Raw genomic sequence first — 16,829 nt, 5'->3', positions numbered from 1 at the left:
AGGTGGTTGCTACTTCCAATTGAAGATCGTCGTTTATCGATGTTTCTTCGGCATCATCTTGCTGACGGCGCCCTTCATCTTCACCCTCAAGGTTCAGATAAGAAGAGATATCATCTTCTTCTTGTCCGGTCGGCACCTCTGAGAATATCGCCTTTTATGATGCCGAACATATGTTCTTCAAGGTCCGGATCATAGTTGTCCAGAATCGGGTCAGCTCTATCGTCCGCCATATGTCAGTCCTGAAAACATGTAGTAAAAACAAATTAATTAAGTGAAGAAGGGGGGCGGTGGCGGTGGCGAAAGGGCGGTGCCAAAAGGAGGGGGCCGGCGAGCTGGAAGGGGTGGGAGAGGGTGTCGCGGAAGAGCGCGTGTGTGCGCCGGGAGAGATTGGAGGGGCCGGGGCGCCGGCGGGCGCCGCCCTAGCGATTGCATGTGTGCGTGTGTGGCGCGCGCCCCCGGCCGGCCGCCGGCCTCCCTCTCCCCCTGTCTGTGTGGCGCCGGTGGGGAAATTATAAGTCTCAATTATTTGTTTTTTAAGTCAAATTGTAGTCTCAAATTATTTAGTCAAATTGTAGTCTCAAATTATTTAGTTAATTTTAAGTCTTAAATTTTAAGTCTCAATTATTTGTTTTTTAAGTCAAATTGTAGTCTCAAATTATTTAGTTAATTTTAAGTCTCAAATTTTAAGTCTCAAATTTTAAGTCCCAAATTTTTAAGTCTCAAATTTTAAGTATAAAATTTTAAGTAATTTTTTATTTTTTTAAGTCTCAAAATTTTAAGTCTCAATTATATATTTAGTAAATTTTAAGTATCAATTATTTAGTTTTTTAAGTCAAATTTTAATTAGTTCCTTTTTAAGTGAAATTTTAGTACACACATATTTTTAACAAGAAAAAAAACTAAAAAAAAAGGGCCGGGGCAGCCTCTCTGATTTCCGGCCTCTCTCTCTCCGCGGGTCTCCCCGGCCCCCTTCTCTCTCTGGCCGGTGGCTCGGATCGACGGCGGTACGGCCGTCGGCGCGGCGCGGCGTGTGGCGGCGGCGGCGCAACGCGGGAGAGCAGCGCGTCGAGGGCGGCGTCAAGGGACGCCCGAGAGCAGCGGCGGCGTGTGATAGTGTGGCGGCGCGCGAAGTGAGAGAAGGCCGGGAGAGGCGCGCGGCGACGGCGGACGACGGCGACGCATCTGAGCTTGGCGTCAGCGGCGGAAGACGGCGTCGGTGTGTGGCGGCAGCAGCCGGCGTCGGCGAGGGCGGAGGCGTCGAGGGCGGCGGCGTCGAGGAGCGCAGCAGTACTCTGGATCGCGCGGAGAAGAAGAAGTGCCGTGGCGGTTCGCGCGGCAAGTTTTTATAGGACCCCCCCTTTAGTCGCGGTTGGGGTCCCCACCGCGACTAAAGGTACCCCTTTAGTCGCTACTGGGGACCCCAACCGCGACTAAAGCCTTTTTTCGCCCCGCGGTTGAGGTTCCCGCGGAAAACGACCTTTAGTCGCGGTTGGCCTGGCCAACCGCGACTAAAGGCTTTTTTCGAAATTATTTCGTTTTCTAAATGTGAAAAATAAAACTAATTAAATTCAAAACTTTAAAAATACAAATAATATATCAAAAAATTCAGAAAAATAAAACTAATTAAATTCAAAACTTTAAAAATACAAATAATATATCAAAAAATTCAGAAAAATAAAACTAATTCATTTCAAAATATTAAAAATACAAATTATATATCAAAAAATTAAGAAAAATAAAACTAATTCATTTCAAAATGTTTAAAATACATATAATATATCAAAAAATTCAGAAAAATAAAACTAATTCAATTCAAAATTTTAAAAATACAAATAATACATCAAAAAATTCAGAAAAATAAAACTAATTCAATTCAAAATCTTAAAAATACAAATAATATATCAATAAATTCATAAAAATAAAAATAATTCAATTCAAAATCTTAAAAATACAAATAATATATCAAAAAATTCAGAAAAATAAAACTAATTCAATTCAAAATTTTAAAAATACAAATTATCAAAAAATTCATAAAAATAAAACTAATTCAATTCAAAATTTCTTCCCGGCCGCCTCTGTCTTCTCGTTGGCCCCCTCTTTCCGCCTCTGTCTTTCCGCCGACCCCCTCTTCCCGCCTCTGTCTTTCCGCCGACCCCCTCTGTCTTTCCGCCGACCCCTCTTCCCGCCATTTCTTCCCTGTCTTCCCGCCTCTTTCTTCCCGCCAATTTCTTCCCGCCAATTTCTTCCCGCCTCTTTCTTCCCGCCACTTTCTTCCCGCCTCCTGTCTTCCCGCTCCCATTTTTCCCGCCATTTGTCACTACATATATGTAGCCCGGCTTGGCCAGCATTATCACATCTCTACAATCTCTCATCACTCTCTCATGGCTTCCACCGCACCCACTCTAACCTACCAGCAGGTGGAGGAGCTTTGCGCCTCGAACTACCCTTGCCCACCGGGCTACCGCGTCCCCGCCGGCTGGAGCCTAAGCGCCGGCGGCGTGCCGGTCCCTCCCGTCCCTCGAGTGCTGCGCGCCGGGCGGCCATCACGAACCACTACTACCTCGACCTCACGCCGGAGCAGCGGATGAATCCCCGCTGGCATCCCGATAACCAGCATACTTGGGACGCCTTCTTCATCAATCGGCGTGAGAGGGCGCTCGCCAGGTATGAGGAGGACGGTCTGCCTCCTGGAAACTTCCACGAGGCCGACCGTCGGCTATGGTGGTACGGCCGGACTCTGCAGAGCGTCATGGACTACATCACGGCCGGCGATATCCCCCGCCTGCGCTACCCTCAGTTCGAGCCACGAGCGCCGCCCGACGACAGCGACGACAGCAGCGACGACGACGCCGGCAACTTAGAAGGCGACGACTACCAGTACAACGGTGGCGGCTATGAAGACTACGAGTATGCATATTATACGCCTAGGCAGGAGTATGACTAAATCACTCCAAATTTCATGTATGCAGGAGTATGACTTAGTCACTCCAAATTTCCTGTATGCAGGAGTATGACTTAGTCACTCCAAATTTCATGTATGCAGGAGTATGACTTAGTCACTCCAAATTTCATGTATCATCAGTGCTATCTCGAGTCAATTGAATCATTCGAAAATGGACACCAATTCAAACACATCACGGGTAATATAATTCACATGATTCATTCAACAAAGTTTGGTACAATAAATTATTACACATCATTTCTTCCCTTGTGTCCCTGCTTGCTTACGATTGTGCCGTATCCATGGAGCATCCTCATCATTTAACTTAATGCTTGGGTCAGTGTTCACTTTGAAAGGCGGAATTTCAGCAAACATATTATAATCTTCTGACATGTCTGTCTTGTCCTCCACTCCCACGATGTTTCTTTTCCCCGAAAGAACAATGTGGCGCTTTGGATCATCGCATGATGTACTGATCGTTTTCTTATCTTTCCGTTTCCTTGGTTTGCTACTCATGTCCTTCACATAGAAAACCTGAGCGACATCTTTCGCTAGGACGAATGGTTCGTCAAGGTAACCAAGATTGTTGAAATCCACCATTGTCATTCCGTATTGCTGGTCCACCTTTACCCCACCTCCTGTTAGCTTGAACCATTTGCACCGGAACAAAGGGACCCTAAAGGAGGGTCCATAGTCAAGTTCCCATATCTCCTCTATGTAACCATAATATGTGACCTTTTGCCCATTCTCGGTTGCTGCATCAAAGCGGACACCACTGTTTTGGTTGGTGCTCTTTTTATCTTGGGCGATCGTGTAAAATGTATTCCCATTTATCTCGTACCCTTGGAAAGTCGTTATAGTCGAAGATGGTGTCTTGGCCAACATGTACAGCTGATCTACAACATGATCGTCACTCATTAAATGTTTTCTCAACCAACTGCCGAAAGTCTCCATGTGGGCCTTCCTAATCCAGGATTCAGGCTTCCCAGGGTTGTCCGAGCGTAAAATATTCTTGTGTTTCTCAAAGTACGGAGCCACCAAGCTGGAATTGGTCGAAGCGTGTGGTGTGCTTCATCGGAGAATGGCCATCCATACATGTCGTTGATTTCCTTCCGATCGTGCCTTTTCCACTTAGTCTCCCCTCGTGCCGCGATTGAGGAAGACCAATCGGCTTAAGGTCAGGAACAAAGTCAACACAAAACTCAATTACCTCCTCATTTCCATAGCCCTTGGCGATGCTTCCTTCTGGCCTAGCACGGTTACGAACATATTTCTTTAATATTCCCATGAACCTCTCGAAGGGGAACATATTGTGTAGAAATACAGGACCGAGAATGGAAATCTCATCGACTAGGTGAACCAGGAGGTGCGTCATAATATTGAAGAAGGATGGCGGGAACACCAACTCGAAACTGACAAGACATTGGATCACATCGTTCTGTAACCGTGGTAGAACTTCTGGATTGATTACCTTCTGAGAGATTGCATTGAGGAATGCACATAGCTTCACAATGGCTACTCGAACATTTTCCCGCAGGAGCCCCCTCAAAGCAATCGGAAGCAATTGCGTCATAATCACGTGGCAGTCGTGAGACTTCAGGTTTTGGAACTTTTTCTCCGCCATGTTTATTATTCCCTTTATATTGGACGAGAATCCTGACGGGACCTTCATACTGCTCAGGCATTCAAAAAAGATGACCTTCTCTTCTTTGGTCAGAGCGTAGCTGACACGACCTTGAAACCGTTCCGGATGCATAGAGTCACGGGCCAGGTACTATGGCTGGAGCTCTGCTCGCTAAAAGGATTCATGCCATCCGTACTTAGACCAAATCTTATGTTCCTTGCGTCAGCTGCAAAATCTTTGAACTCTCTGTCGATCTTTCTCCATTGCGTTCCATCTGCGGGGTGTCTCAACTCCCCGTCCAACTTACGGTCCTCTTTGTGCCATCGCAACAACTTGGCATGCTCTTTGTTCCTGAACAGACGTTTCAACCGTGGTATTATAGGAGCATACCACATCACCTTGGCGGGAACCCTCTTCCTGAGTTTCTGGCCCTCAACATCGTCACCAGGGTCATCGCCTCTGATCTTATAACGCAATGCAGTGCATACCGGGCATTCATTCAAATTCTCGTATTCACCGCGGTAGAGGATGCAGTCGTTGATGCATGCATGTATCTTCAGAACCTCTAAACCTAGAGGGCAGACAACCTTCTTTGCTTCGTACATAGTGGCGGGCAACTCGTTATTCTTTGGAAACATATTCTTCAACATTTTCAGCAAGTTTTCAAATGCCGAGTCAGCTACACCTGCCTGTGCCTTCCATTTCAGCAAATCCAGTGTGCAGCCCAGCTTTTTCAGACCATCATCGCATCCGGGGTACAGCGCCTTCCTGTGATCCTCTAACATGCGATCCAAATTCTCCCTCTCTTTTTCAGTTTCGCAGCGTCTCCGTGCATCAGCAATGGTCCGACCAAGATCATCAACGGGATCATCACGTGCCTCTTCTTCACCTTCCCCTTCACCTTCCCCTTCACCTTCAGCATCCTCCATTAAAGTATCACCGAAATGAGCAAGATAGCTTTCATCGATGAAATCATCCCCTTCTTCATCTTCTTCCATTATAACCCCTCTTTCTCCATGCGTGGTCCAACAATTATAGCTTGGCATGAAACCGTGCCGAAGCAGGTGCATGTGAACATCTCTTGAGGAAGAGTAACCCTTCTGATTCTTACAGTTAACACATGGACAGATAACAAAACCCCCCTGCTTGTTCGCATTAGCCACTACGAAGAAATCTTTCAAACCCGTACTGAACTCGCCGGAGAGTCGGTTACCGTACATCCATTGTCAATTCATCTGCATTATTATAATATAAAATATATAATTAACCATCATGCATTTGTTAAACTAACTAGCTACAAACAATATAAATTAAACAATGAACTACACACACATGCATATTTTATCAACGATACATCAAAGGTTCAAGTTGCTAACCGCGATCGAGGAGGAAAAAATAAATGAGAAAGCTCAAGTGTGGCTCCAACACTTCATATCATGTTTGTTTCATGCTCTTGGGGCATTTCATCAAACACCTTATGTGCATAAGAGGAACCAAAAGCAAACCTAACACCCACTTGTGAAGTTTGTGAAGAGAATGGCTCCAAATGGCTAAGTGTTGGCTGCTGGATGGGTATATATAGGGGGGGGGGGGCTTTAGTCCCGGTTGGCCTGGCCAACCGCGACTAAAGGCCTTCGGGCACCTTTAGTCGCGGTTGGCCCCACGTGCACCGGCTGGCCACCGAGCGCCCTGGGCCCAGGCCTTTGGTCGCGGTTCGCCTCCCGAAGCGCGACTAAAGGTCCCATTAGTCGCGGTTCCTACAGCTTCGCGACTTATGGGGCTCACCGGAAGCCTGTTTTTCTACCAGTGATATATCTCTAATTTCCATATCGACGCTTTATTGGTCTTCCGGGCTTCGTAATCTTTGGGTCGTGAGCCTTCAGTAAACTCCAGGTACCTTCTTCGGCAGACCCATTGGGAATGCCTATGTCATGCAGTCCAGTAACAAAGCAGATCAGGTTTGCTTTGCCCCTCCGAAAACTCCGAAAAGAAGCCTGCTAATGCTGATTAATCGACCGTAGAAGGAAGGTAAAGGTGAATATTGGGGGCGTGCCGCCTGGTCAATTAGACCGTTCTTGCGATTAGCATTCTTTACAGCTCCAGCATGAGTACGTAGTGGCATTAACCTACCAACAACTCACTTAGCTACCCTGTTCTTGTGTGTTTTACTATATAAGATGTCTCTCCGTCGCATGGGCGGTGGCAGATAAGGGCATGCGATGGCTAGAAGCTAGGCGGGATGGCATCTACTTTCATGAGCCCGAGGTCAATAGACAATGGTGGCCACTTATTCAGTTCATATGTTATTTTGAAGTTTTTTTTTAGCACTCGCAGGAGATCTGCGTGTCGTTGTGTTAAGCTTGAGACGGACTAAGATGTCCAACAAGTCGGTTTACACAGAGACTATCCTGACCTCAGCCGCAAAGATCACCTAGTCTATTTCTTGCCATGAGCCACCTCTAGAAGCCAACCAAGTCGCCCACTCATCGGCGATCAGGTTCATCACCGTCGGCACGGTAGCCCGCTTGCCATCAAACACCCTGGCGTTTCGCTCTAGCCAGAGGGATCGCATGAGAAGCATGATGAGCAAGTTTGCCTCCTTGCGCTCGCGAACACCAAACTTGCGGGAGGCCTGCAGCCACTAGTCCCAGATGGCGAGAGCTGCAGTTGCCGTGATGTCCAGGAGGTGAAGTCGAGCAACCAAACCAGACCATATCCCACGCGCGAAGCCGCTGTGAAGCGTGATGTGGTCGATGGTTTCATCCGCGCCGCCGCAGAGAGGGCACATCACATGGGAGGCCAGCCCACGCCGAATCCGTCGACCGGCAGTCCAACACCGCCGGCAAAAGGCCAGCCACGCGTGTAGCCTGAATTTAAGCGAAGCAAAGGAGTGCCACACAAGGGGAGCAGCCGGCAAGCCCGTAGAGCCCTGGAACATCAAGCGGTAGGCTAATCGCGAGGAGAATGAACCGATCCCTTCCCACTTCCAACGGAAGAAGTCAGATACCCCTTGTGTGGCGTCTGCGCGGGGCACTGCCGCGATAGCAAACCAGAGCCGGAGAAACTCAACAGTGGCGTCGACTGATAACTCTCTCGCGATGTCCAAAGCCCAGCTGTTGGCAACCAGCCCCGCCTTGACGGTTCGGCGCTTTTGGATGGATGGTCGGACCAGTTTGAGAAGATCACGCTAAATTGCGGCCGCTGACAACCCTCCAATCCAGGCATCCTCCCAAAAGAGGACCGAGGAGGCATCACTGATGGTGAATTGGTGATGTGCACAGAGGCGTTGAATAGGCCTCGAGCATCATGGCTGGCCTCGAGGTCGAGCCCGCTCCATGGCTTAGACGCGTCCATCTTTTGCTACCAAATCCACCTCATGCGCAGGGCAACGTTCATACGCCTCAAGTTGTGCAGCCCGAGGCCTCCCAAACTCTTGGGCTCACATACCAAGTGCCATGCCACGGGGCAACAACCACCCCGCACCTCGTCCTTCTCGGCCCAGAGGAAGCTCCTCCGTAGCTTGTCAACCGCTCTGAGGAACCAAGGGTCGAGGTCGAGGGCCATGAGCTGGTACACCACCGACGCGGTCATTGCCTCCTGGACGTAAACGACGCGCTCTTCACGCGAAAGCAGCCGAGCTTTCCAGAACGGAAGCTTCCGGGCAAGCTTGTCCAACACAACATGCAGCTCGCCCTTCCGTGGCTTCCTGGCCGAGAGCGGCAGACCAAGATAGGCACAAGGGAACTACACCACTGGACACGGCACGGTCGTGGCAAGCGTGTCAGTAACCTCGCCAGAGCACAGGATCGTGGCTGCCGAGCTCTTGCCCGCGTTGACGTGGAGCCCAGAGGCCGCACCAAAACAGCGGAGAACACGCCAGATTGCTGCAAGCTCCGCAGGATCCGGCTTGGCGAAGACCACCACATCATCCGTGTAGAGAGAAAGTGCAGTGCTTGGATTCTTGATTTATTGTACCGTCCAATTCCTCGTGTCTTGTATTATCCAGACATGAATTGATGCTAGATCACCAATTTGTTCTGTATTTCACAGAGTTTAAAGTAACCAGAGCTTAAGGATGGTTTCCGTGCATGTGCAAAAATTGATTAATTTTCGGTAAAAGGTGGGTGCAAATAATAGTACAGTATCCAGAGTTTCTATTTGAGAGCAAACATGACTAATCCTATGTTAAAATTCTTGTTGCTATGTGCATGTAGAACTTCACATATGTGAGGGCTAAACGCTAAAAATTACTGATACTTGAGAGCTGTCTATGTGCCAAACGCTAGATTTGTTTTTATTTTGGTTGTAATAACCATCTTACAATCGGTCATTTATAGTCAAATTACAATCAAAACATTTGCCTAACTTATAATCAATAAATTAGCTCGCATCGACTATGCAGGCGTGTTGTCAAACAACTAACTTTCGTCATGTTTTCTTCATCAGCACAACAACTTTCCCACCAGTCAACCCATATCAGCTCCGAACAAAGCTAAACCCAACCAAAAAGAGACGAAAGTCATGGATATGATCTAGACTCGTAGCGAACACGACGGTTGGAGAACAACCTGAAAACGAAGTGAAAGATTGAGTGCTTCTGGGTGAACCAAGGGCTGTGGAGCACTCAACGGTCCTAGCCGAGAAGACAGATATACCTAAGGTCGCACACTTGATATCACTGGAAGGTCGAGACTCAGGGTCGTGAAACCCCACCGAGGAGGCGACGAGATGGTAACAGGCCAGGAGGTCAAGCCCCGTGTTGTTCTTTACCTCAATAGCGATATAGATAGGACAACCAGGGAGGGAGCGAAGTAAAGTTCACTGCCGGGAGTTTCCCCTATCTAGGGGATGTACTATCTTTTGGAATTCAAGGTCTTTTTAGATGGTGGTGGGGGAGAAACACGGGGACTGTGGACGGAGGGCCGATTGTGATAGACTTCATCCCATTCATGCTCGGGAGAAGCACCAATGGGTGAATTTCGGAGTGGATCTAGGAAGAGGGTGAATGGGTGATAATGAGGCATGTGAAGATGATGCAGCATAATACAACACCATGGTAAGCCCGCTCCCTCCTACCTCCTCCACCAGCCCCACGCCGGCGCCGTTCCAGCCGCCGGCGGCCACCTTCTCGTTTTTTTTTCGATAAAGGGCGTTTTATTACTTAAGTTAAGCATTACACCCGGCCTCTGCATAACTAGGATGCACACAGCCGTTCGAGCCAAAAGTTACACCATCAAAACGAGTACAATCCATATAGTAAAAAACGAAAAGCTAAGGTAGCGTCACAGATGAATGAGGCTCAATCCGAAGATTTCTATGCCACCCATGTTAGGAAAAAAATATCCCTCGCCGTGTCCTCCAACCGTGTACAAACCTCCATAAAGAGGTCTCGATACTCCACACGCTGTAGAGGAGACCAAGAACGGAGCGTAGCCGTACACCGGTAGATAACCTGCAAAAGAGAAGCATATTTATCATTAAAAACATTGTCATTTCTACATAGCCAAAGCGAACATATCACGGCAATCGCTCCCACCCTAATAAGTATCTGAAACCTAGGATCAACACCATTAAGCCAATTGCCGAAAATGTTCGCAACGCTACGTGGTGGATATAAGGTAGAACCTATCTGGATGACTGACCATATAGACCTCGCGAATTTACACTGGAAGAAAATGTGTTTGATTGTCTCGTCTTAATGACAAAAGACACACGATTTACTTCCATGCCAATTTCGTTTTACAAGGTTTTCTTTTGTTAAGATGACCCCGCGACGAAGATACCAAGCGAATACCTTCGTTTTAAGCGGGGTCTTCATCTTCCAAATTTTGTTATTACTATCGACTTGAACCTCAGGATGGATTAAAGCCTTGTACATCGAATCTACCGAAAACTTTCCATTTTCGGTGAGATTCCATCGAAACACATCGGATCCCTGCGTCAACTGGACCGAATCCAAACGTTGAAGCAAAGCATTCCAAGATGCTTGTCTAGGACCAAAAATGCTCCTTCTGAACATCACATTAGGTGGGGAAAATTCCATCACCTTGGCGAGAGTATCGCTTTTATGGCGCACAACATTGTATGAAGCCGGATATTGTTCACGGAGGGTGGTATTACCTAGCCACTTGTCCTCCCAGAATCTAATTTCCGATCCATTCCTAATAGAGAAGGAGCCATATGGAAAGAAGAATTTCTTCGTTGCCATAAGGCCAGCCCAAAAATGTGAATCACCCGGATTCCAATAAACTTGGGACATAGCATTTGAGCCAACACATTTTCTCTTAAGTAAGGTTTGCCACACCCCTTCTTCAGTAAGTAGCTTAAAAAGCCATTTGCCAAGGAGGGCCTTATTCTTGACCTCGAGGTCATGAATGCCAAGACCTCCTTGATCTTTAGGTCGGCAAACTATACTCCATTTGGTCAGTCGATATTTCTTTTTCTCACTATCCCCTTGCCAAAAAATCTTGACCGGAAATAATCCAATCGTTTTAAGACTCCTTTGGGCAATTGGAAGAAAGAGATCATATACAATACCATGTTACTTAGCACTGAATTAATAAGGACCAATCTTCCTCCCAAGGACAGTAATTTACCTTTCCAACTAGCTAATCTTAATTGCAATCTCTCCTCAACAATCTTCCATTCAGCATTTGTAAGTCTCCGATAGTGAATCGGAATACCCAAATACTTAATAGGGAACTGACCTTGCCCACAGCCAAATAACTCAGCATACTGGGCGACGTCATCCTGAGCCTCGCCAAAACAAAACAACTCACTCTTATGGAAGTTAATCTTTAGACCCGATAGTTGCTCGAATGCTGAAAGTATTAACTTCAGATTCTTTGCCATTTCGATGTCATGTTCCATAAAAAGAATTGTATCATCGGCATATTGAAGGATAGATAAACCTCCATCAACTAGATGAGGAACAACACCTTCAATTTGGCCACCAGCCTTGGCGCGTTCAATCATGACAGCGAGCATATCGGCCACTATATTAAATAGCATTGGCGATAGAGGATCACCTTGTCTAAGCCCCTTCTTGGTCTGAAAGTATTTGCCAATGTCATCGTTGACTTTAATGGCTACACTTCCTCCCGAGACGAAGCTTTGAATTAACCGCACACCACTCGTGAGAGAAGCCTTTCATTCTTAAAGTTTGTTGAAGGAAAGACCACTTGACCTTATCGTAGGCCTTCTCAAAATCAATTTTTAAAATTACCCCATTCAACATCTTACGGTGTAGTTCGTGTACCGTTTCATGAAGGATCACAACTCCGTCAAGGATGTTACGACCTTGCATAAAAGCAGTTTGAGAAGGACGAACCACATGACCAGCTACAGAATTCAGCCTAATGGTTGCAGCTTTGGTGAAAATTTTGAAACTAACATTAAGGAGACAGATAGGTCTATACTGTTGTATTCTTTCTGCCTCATTAACCTTAGGTAACAGGACAATCTCACCAAAGTTCAGGCGAAACAATTCTAGCTGTCCACTATGAAGGAAGCTGAACAAATCTAAAAGATCCGCCTTAATCACGTCCCAAAATTTCTGGTAAAACTCAGCTGGGAAGCCATCAGGACCCGGAGCTTTGTTGTGTTCCATTTGGAAAACCGCCTTCTTAACTTCCTCCTCAGAGTATGGAGCAGTAAGAAGGTCATTTTCCTCATCGGAAACCTGGGGTATGTCGGCTGTTCTAGACTCATCCAAAGAGAAGCTACCTTCCTCTGGTGCGCCAAACAAGCTTTTGTAGTAATTAGTGATATATGACTTTAGTTGCTCATGGCCTTCAATCGTACCCTCACCCTGAACTAAGGACCGAATACGTTTTTTCCTATGTCTGCCATTAGCAATACTATGGAAATATCTTGTATTCGAGTCCCCTTCCAGAATAAATTGGGATTTAGAACATTGATACCATTTAAGCTCCTCCTCACGCAGAAGTCGCGCTATCTCCGCATTAGATTGGCTTTTGAGCTCAATTTCCTGCGTGGATAACGGACGCACCTCTGCTTGGGCCTCGAGGTCATCTATGATAGATGAAAGTCGCTTCTTCTCTTTCTTTAGTAAACCAGCTGTGTGACGGGCCCAACCAGATAGGTGTTTGCGTGTTGCACGCATTTTATTATTCCACCTCTGAATTGGATTGTCCCCAACAACCGGTCTTTCCCAAACTTTCTTGACCATATTCTGAAAGCCTTGTCGATGTAGCCATCCAATTTCAAACTTGAAACGGTGGGCTGTCGGTGGTCTAGGCAATCCAGTGGTCAATAGGATGGGAGCATGATCCGACAGTCCCTCAATACGTTCTAGGGCACGTACGGAAACCATAGGAAATTTACTTTCCCATTCGGTATCCATCAGGACCCGATCTAGTTTTTCGTATGTAGGCTCAGGAAGGCTATTTGCCCAAGTAAACAGCCTTCCTACCATTGAAACCTCCCTTAAATCCAAGCTGTCAATGACTGCGTTGAATAAAAAAGGCCAATGGTTGTCAAACCTGCCTCTGCTCTTCTCAAATGGGAACCGTAGCATGTTGAAATCCCCTCCTATGAGGATAGGATATGGGTTATCTTTAGCTAGGTTGACCATTTCACGAAGAAAAGCGGCCTTAAAATCCTCCCGGGCGGCTCCATACACGGCAACAAGAGTCCAAATGAAATTGTCAGCTCTGTTTCGGATATGGAGTTTTATGTGAAACTCGCCATACGAATCAGCCAACACTTCCACAGATTCGGACTTCACTCCGAGTAATATACCCCCAGACCTTCCACGAGGTGGACAAGAGAACCATGCAAAGTCTAGACCTCCTGAAATTCGGTTTAATAGACTTTGCGAGTAATCTCGTTTACCAGACTCAGAAATGGCCAAAAAATCCAACTTATGATCCCTAATACAATCAGCATAGTGCAAGTGTTTAGCCAAGTCACCGAGACCTCTGCTATTTGCAAACATGCCATTAATTGGGAAACTATTGAAGATTTTGAAAATTTTGAGCGCTTCCGCGGTTTCTTATTGGAAGAAGATTTAGATTTACGGCTGGATGCTTTCAACTCATACAATGAGTTAAGTCCGTCCTCATCCAAACCCACCTCCGACACCACTCCAACTAAATGGGAGAGTAGCTGACCATCTGATGTGGCATTCACATCCTCCTCATCTAGGTAGGTGGTGTCAACCTGAGTCGAGGCCTTAGGAATAACCGTTAGACGGTCAAATTCCATATGCCTCAAGACCCTAGTCGAAACATTAATTTGATTTGCATTACTACCAAGACTTATCCCAACACTATTAAGCTTAGAATTAATGGACGGTGATGAAAAAGAAAGAAAAGACTTTGAACTTTTAAGCATACCATGTGAATCCAAGTTCAACGCCGCCTTACGACGCATGGCTTTCTTCAACGAATTATCATCCGTCGCAGAAGCTCCATCCACAGATACCTCAAATCTGCCACTTCGGCGAATCGGGGTAACCCCATCGGCGAAAACCGGCACTGTGGGAGGGGGCGTGCGTGGTGACGCGGAGTGAGCGAGTATCCTCGTGGTCGATGGAGACCCTTTGTCTTGGGGTGGCGAGGATGAAGTAGCAGCCCCCCAGACAAAGGAGTAGCAGGTGTCGTCGTAGGCGAGAGGGGCGAGGTCGATGTCGCAGCCCCCCTCGGGTCCATAGCGGCCTGCGACGATGGCACAAGGGCCGCGTCGTCAAGGCAGGAACAGGTCGCCGCGGCGCAGCTGGAGCTGGCCATGACGCTCACTGAAGGGAGTGCGCTGAAGAGGGCCCGTCCAGCCGCAGCATCCTCCTCGCCACCGCTTACAGCATGTGCGTCTAGAATGGCCACCTCGTCGCTAGTGACACCAGACGAGCAGGCAACAGCTGGTGCGCCTTCCGGCACATGGTCAGGTGCCGTTGCAGCAGCACCTGCGATCAGCTCTGTCCTACCAAGGACAGCATCATGCAGCACATTCCGGGGAACATCATCAAGAGACGAGTTGAGTTCAAGACCCTCACGTGCAAGAGAAGTGAGATTCACTTGAGTACCAAGATCAGCCCCTGGTGTAAAAACAGTAGAAGCAGACAGAGGCTCAGCAGCGCATGTACGTACTAGACCAAGAGACAACCTGCGAATTCTTGCTACAATTTCCAGTCCTCTGGGAGTCCGTGGGTTCGGATTATACGGTGTGATCGCGACTACCGACTGCCTCGACGAATTCGCCTTAGAGGACACTGATTTGCCATGATTAGAAGAAATAGAATCCTGCACATCAACCGTCCATATTGACTGACTGTCACCCTGGCTGACCAAAATGTCCAGTAGTACCATCCTTAGCTTCTTCCTTACTGTTATCCTCCTCATCACCATCATCTCCCTTACGCCGCCAAAAAAAAGGAACAAACGTAGGATCAGGTACAAAAACAGTGGCCTCTCGACGGAAGATGAAGTCGAAAGCCTTGAGTTTATCAACACAAGAAGCACCAATGTAAGAACCGGAAACATCAACAATTTTATCCAAAAACTTCGCATTGAGCATCCCCACCAGGATACGCACAATGCCCCGGCTGCGAAGAGTGACAAGATCAACATCCAAGGTGGTGCCAATGAGAGAGCCAACCGCCCAAAGACCTAGAAAATGCCTCACAGTATAAGGAACTCCCTGCACATGGACCAAACCTGCTCGAGCTCTGACTTATGTGGGACATCTTGCGATTTCCACATAGAAACAGTCGCCTGGGCTTTGAAAGAAGGCACTCCCATTTGAAAACCAACAATCCTCTCAAGGTCCTCAAAAGAAGGCAAACCAATCAAGAAAGCATCGTCACCGTGTGGAAGAGCCTCCCAAGTCCAATTAGAATTCGAAGGACACATCCTAGACATCAGGTTCTGGATCGCCGAAGCGGGCACTGACTCACCATCAATCTTAACCAAAGCAGTGGGTGTACTCATCGGAGCTAAGTGGGGTTTGTGCACACTATCAGGTAGCTGTAAGAAAAGAGTGTCATCTGTCCCAAAAGCAGTTGCAAAAGCGGATGGTTTCGGAAGCTTCAGAGTAGGGCACCGAACCGTGGGATGTTTCATATTGTCACACACCAGACAATAGTGTTGTACAGTGCAATCCTTAGAGCATGTCTAGCAGGCCCCTTATATTTCTGCCCCGTATCTCGCTGCTTTTTCGCCCCGTATCGAAAAGTTGGCAACGGAAGAGCCATTCCGTCTAGCAGAACCCGTATTTCGCCCCGTATTTTCAAAAATAAAAACCCCGGGAAGTTCGATTTCATTGATCATACTACGGATCATACATACGGATCAACGATTCTACATCCAGAATGCGCGATCCTACTCGGGGAGGTCGACTAGGTACGAGTCCGCCTCCGCCTCCGCCTCCTTTGCGGCGGCGATGGCCGCCGCCACCTCTTCCTCCTCCGCCCTCTTCCTCTTGGCGTCGTCCTTGAGGAACTGCCGTAGCTCCTTCAACAAGTCGGGGGCCTCCTCGTCATCGCCGGCGAGCGGAGCTCCTCTAGCGCTGGTGCTCCCGCTGCTGCAAGCCTCCTTCGCCCAGCGGCGGCGCTCCCAGTCGGCGCACCACTCGTCGAACTTGGGCCCGCTCATCGGCTTCATCGGCGGATCCTCGATGTACCAGCGCCCGCCCCGCACGAAGTCGATGAGCTTTTCCGGGACGCACGCGGCGCCGTCGTACTTGCAGGCCGCGCGACGGCTGCCGGCGGCGGATCTCTTGCATTGCCGCCGCCACGCTTCCTCCACGGTGTCCGGCGAGCGGGATCGCTTCGATCCGCTCGCCGGCGAGGCGCTACTGCGGCGGCGGGAGTCCATGCAGGATCTGGGGTGGAATGCGGCGCGGGGGAGCGACTAATTGCTCGCCGGAGCAGGAGGAGGAGGCGGCGGCGCACGGCGGAGCTAGGGTTGCGAGTGAGGGGTTAACCCCTCACTCGCACCTGCGCCCACTATAAGTACGGGGCGACGGGGCCGATTTCCTGGGCCCCGTATTCCGCCGAAACGGGGCGGCCTGGATACGGGGCCTGCTAGACGCCCAAACTCGCTCCGGCCCCGTATCCCGCCGGAATTTTACGGGGTGAGCGGGTTATACGGGGCCTGTTAGACATGCTCTTAGTGGCGTGAGAACTGACTGCACACTTCCAACAATTCGTGGCTTTCTTCCCTTTACCTTGCACACCCGAAGAAACAACCTGAACTGGTGTTGCAACCGAATCATGCACTACCTCAACCTGACCAATAGCTGGAG

The sequence above is a fragment of the Lolium perenne genome, chromosome 4, assembly GCF_019359855.2.
Source record: "Lolium perenne isolate Kyuss_39 chromosome 4, Kyuss_2.0, whole genome shotgun sequence".
NCBI lineage: Eukaryota > Viridiplantae > Streptophyta > Magnoliopsida > Poales > Poaceae > Lolium > Lolium perenne.
The sequence above is the reverse complement of the archived record's forward strand: the minus strand, read 5'-3'. Positions refer to the sequence as shown.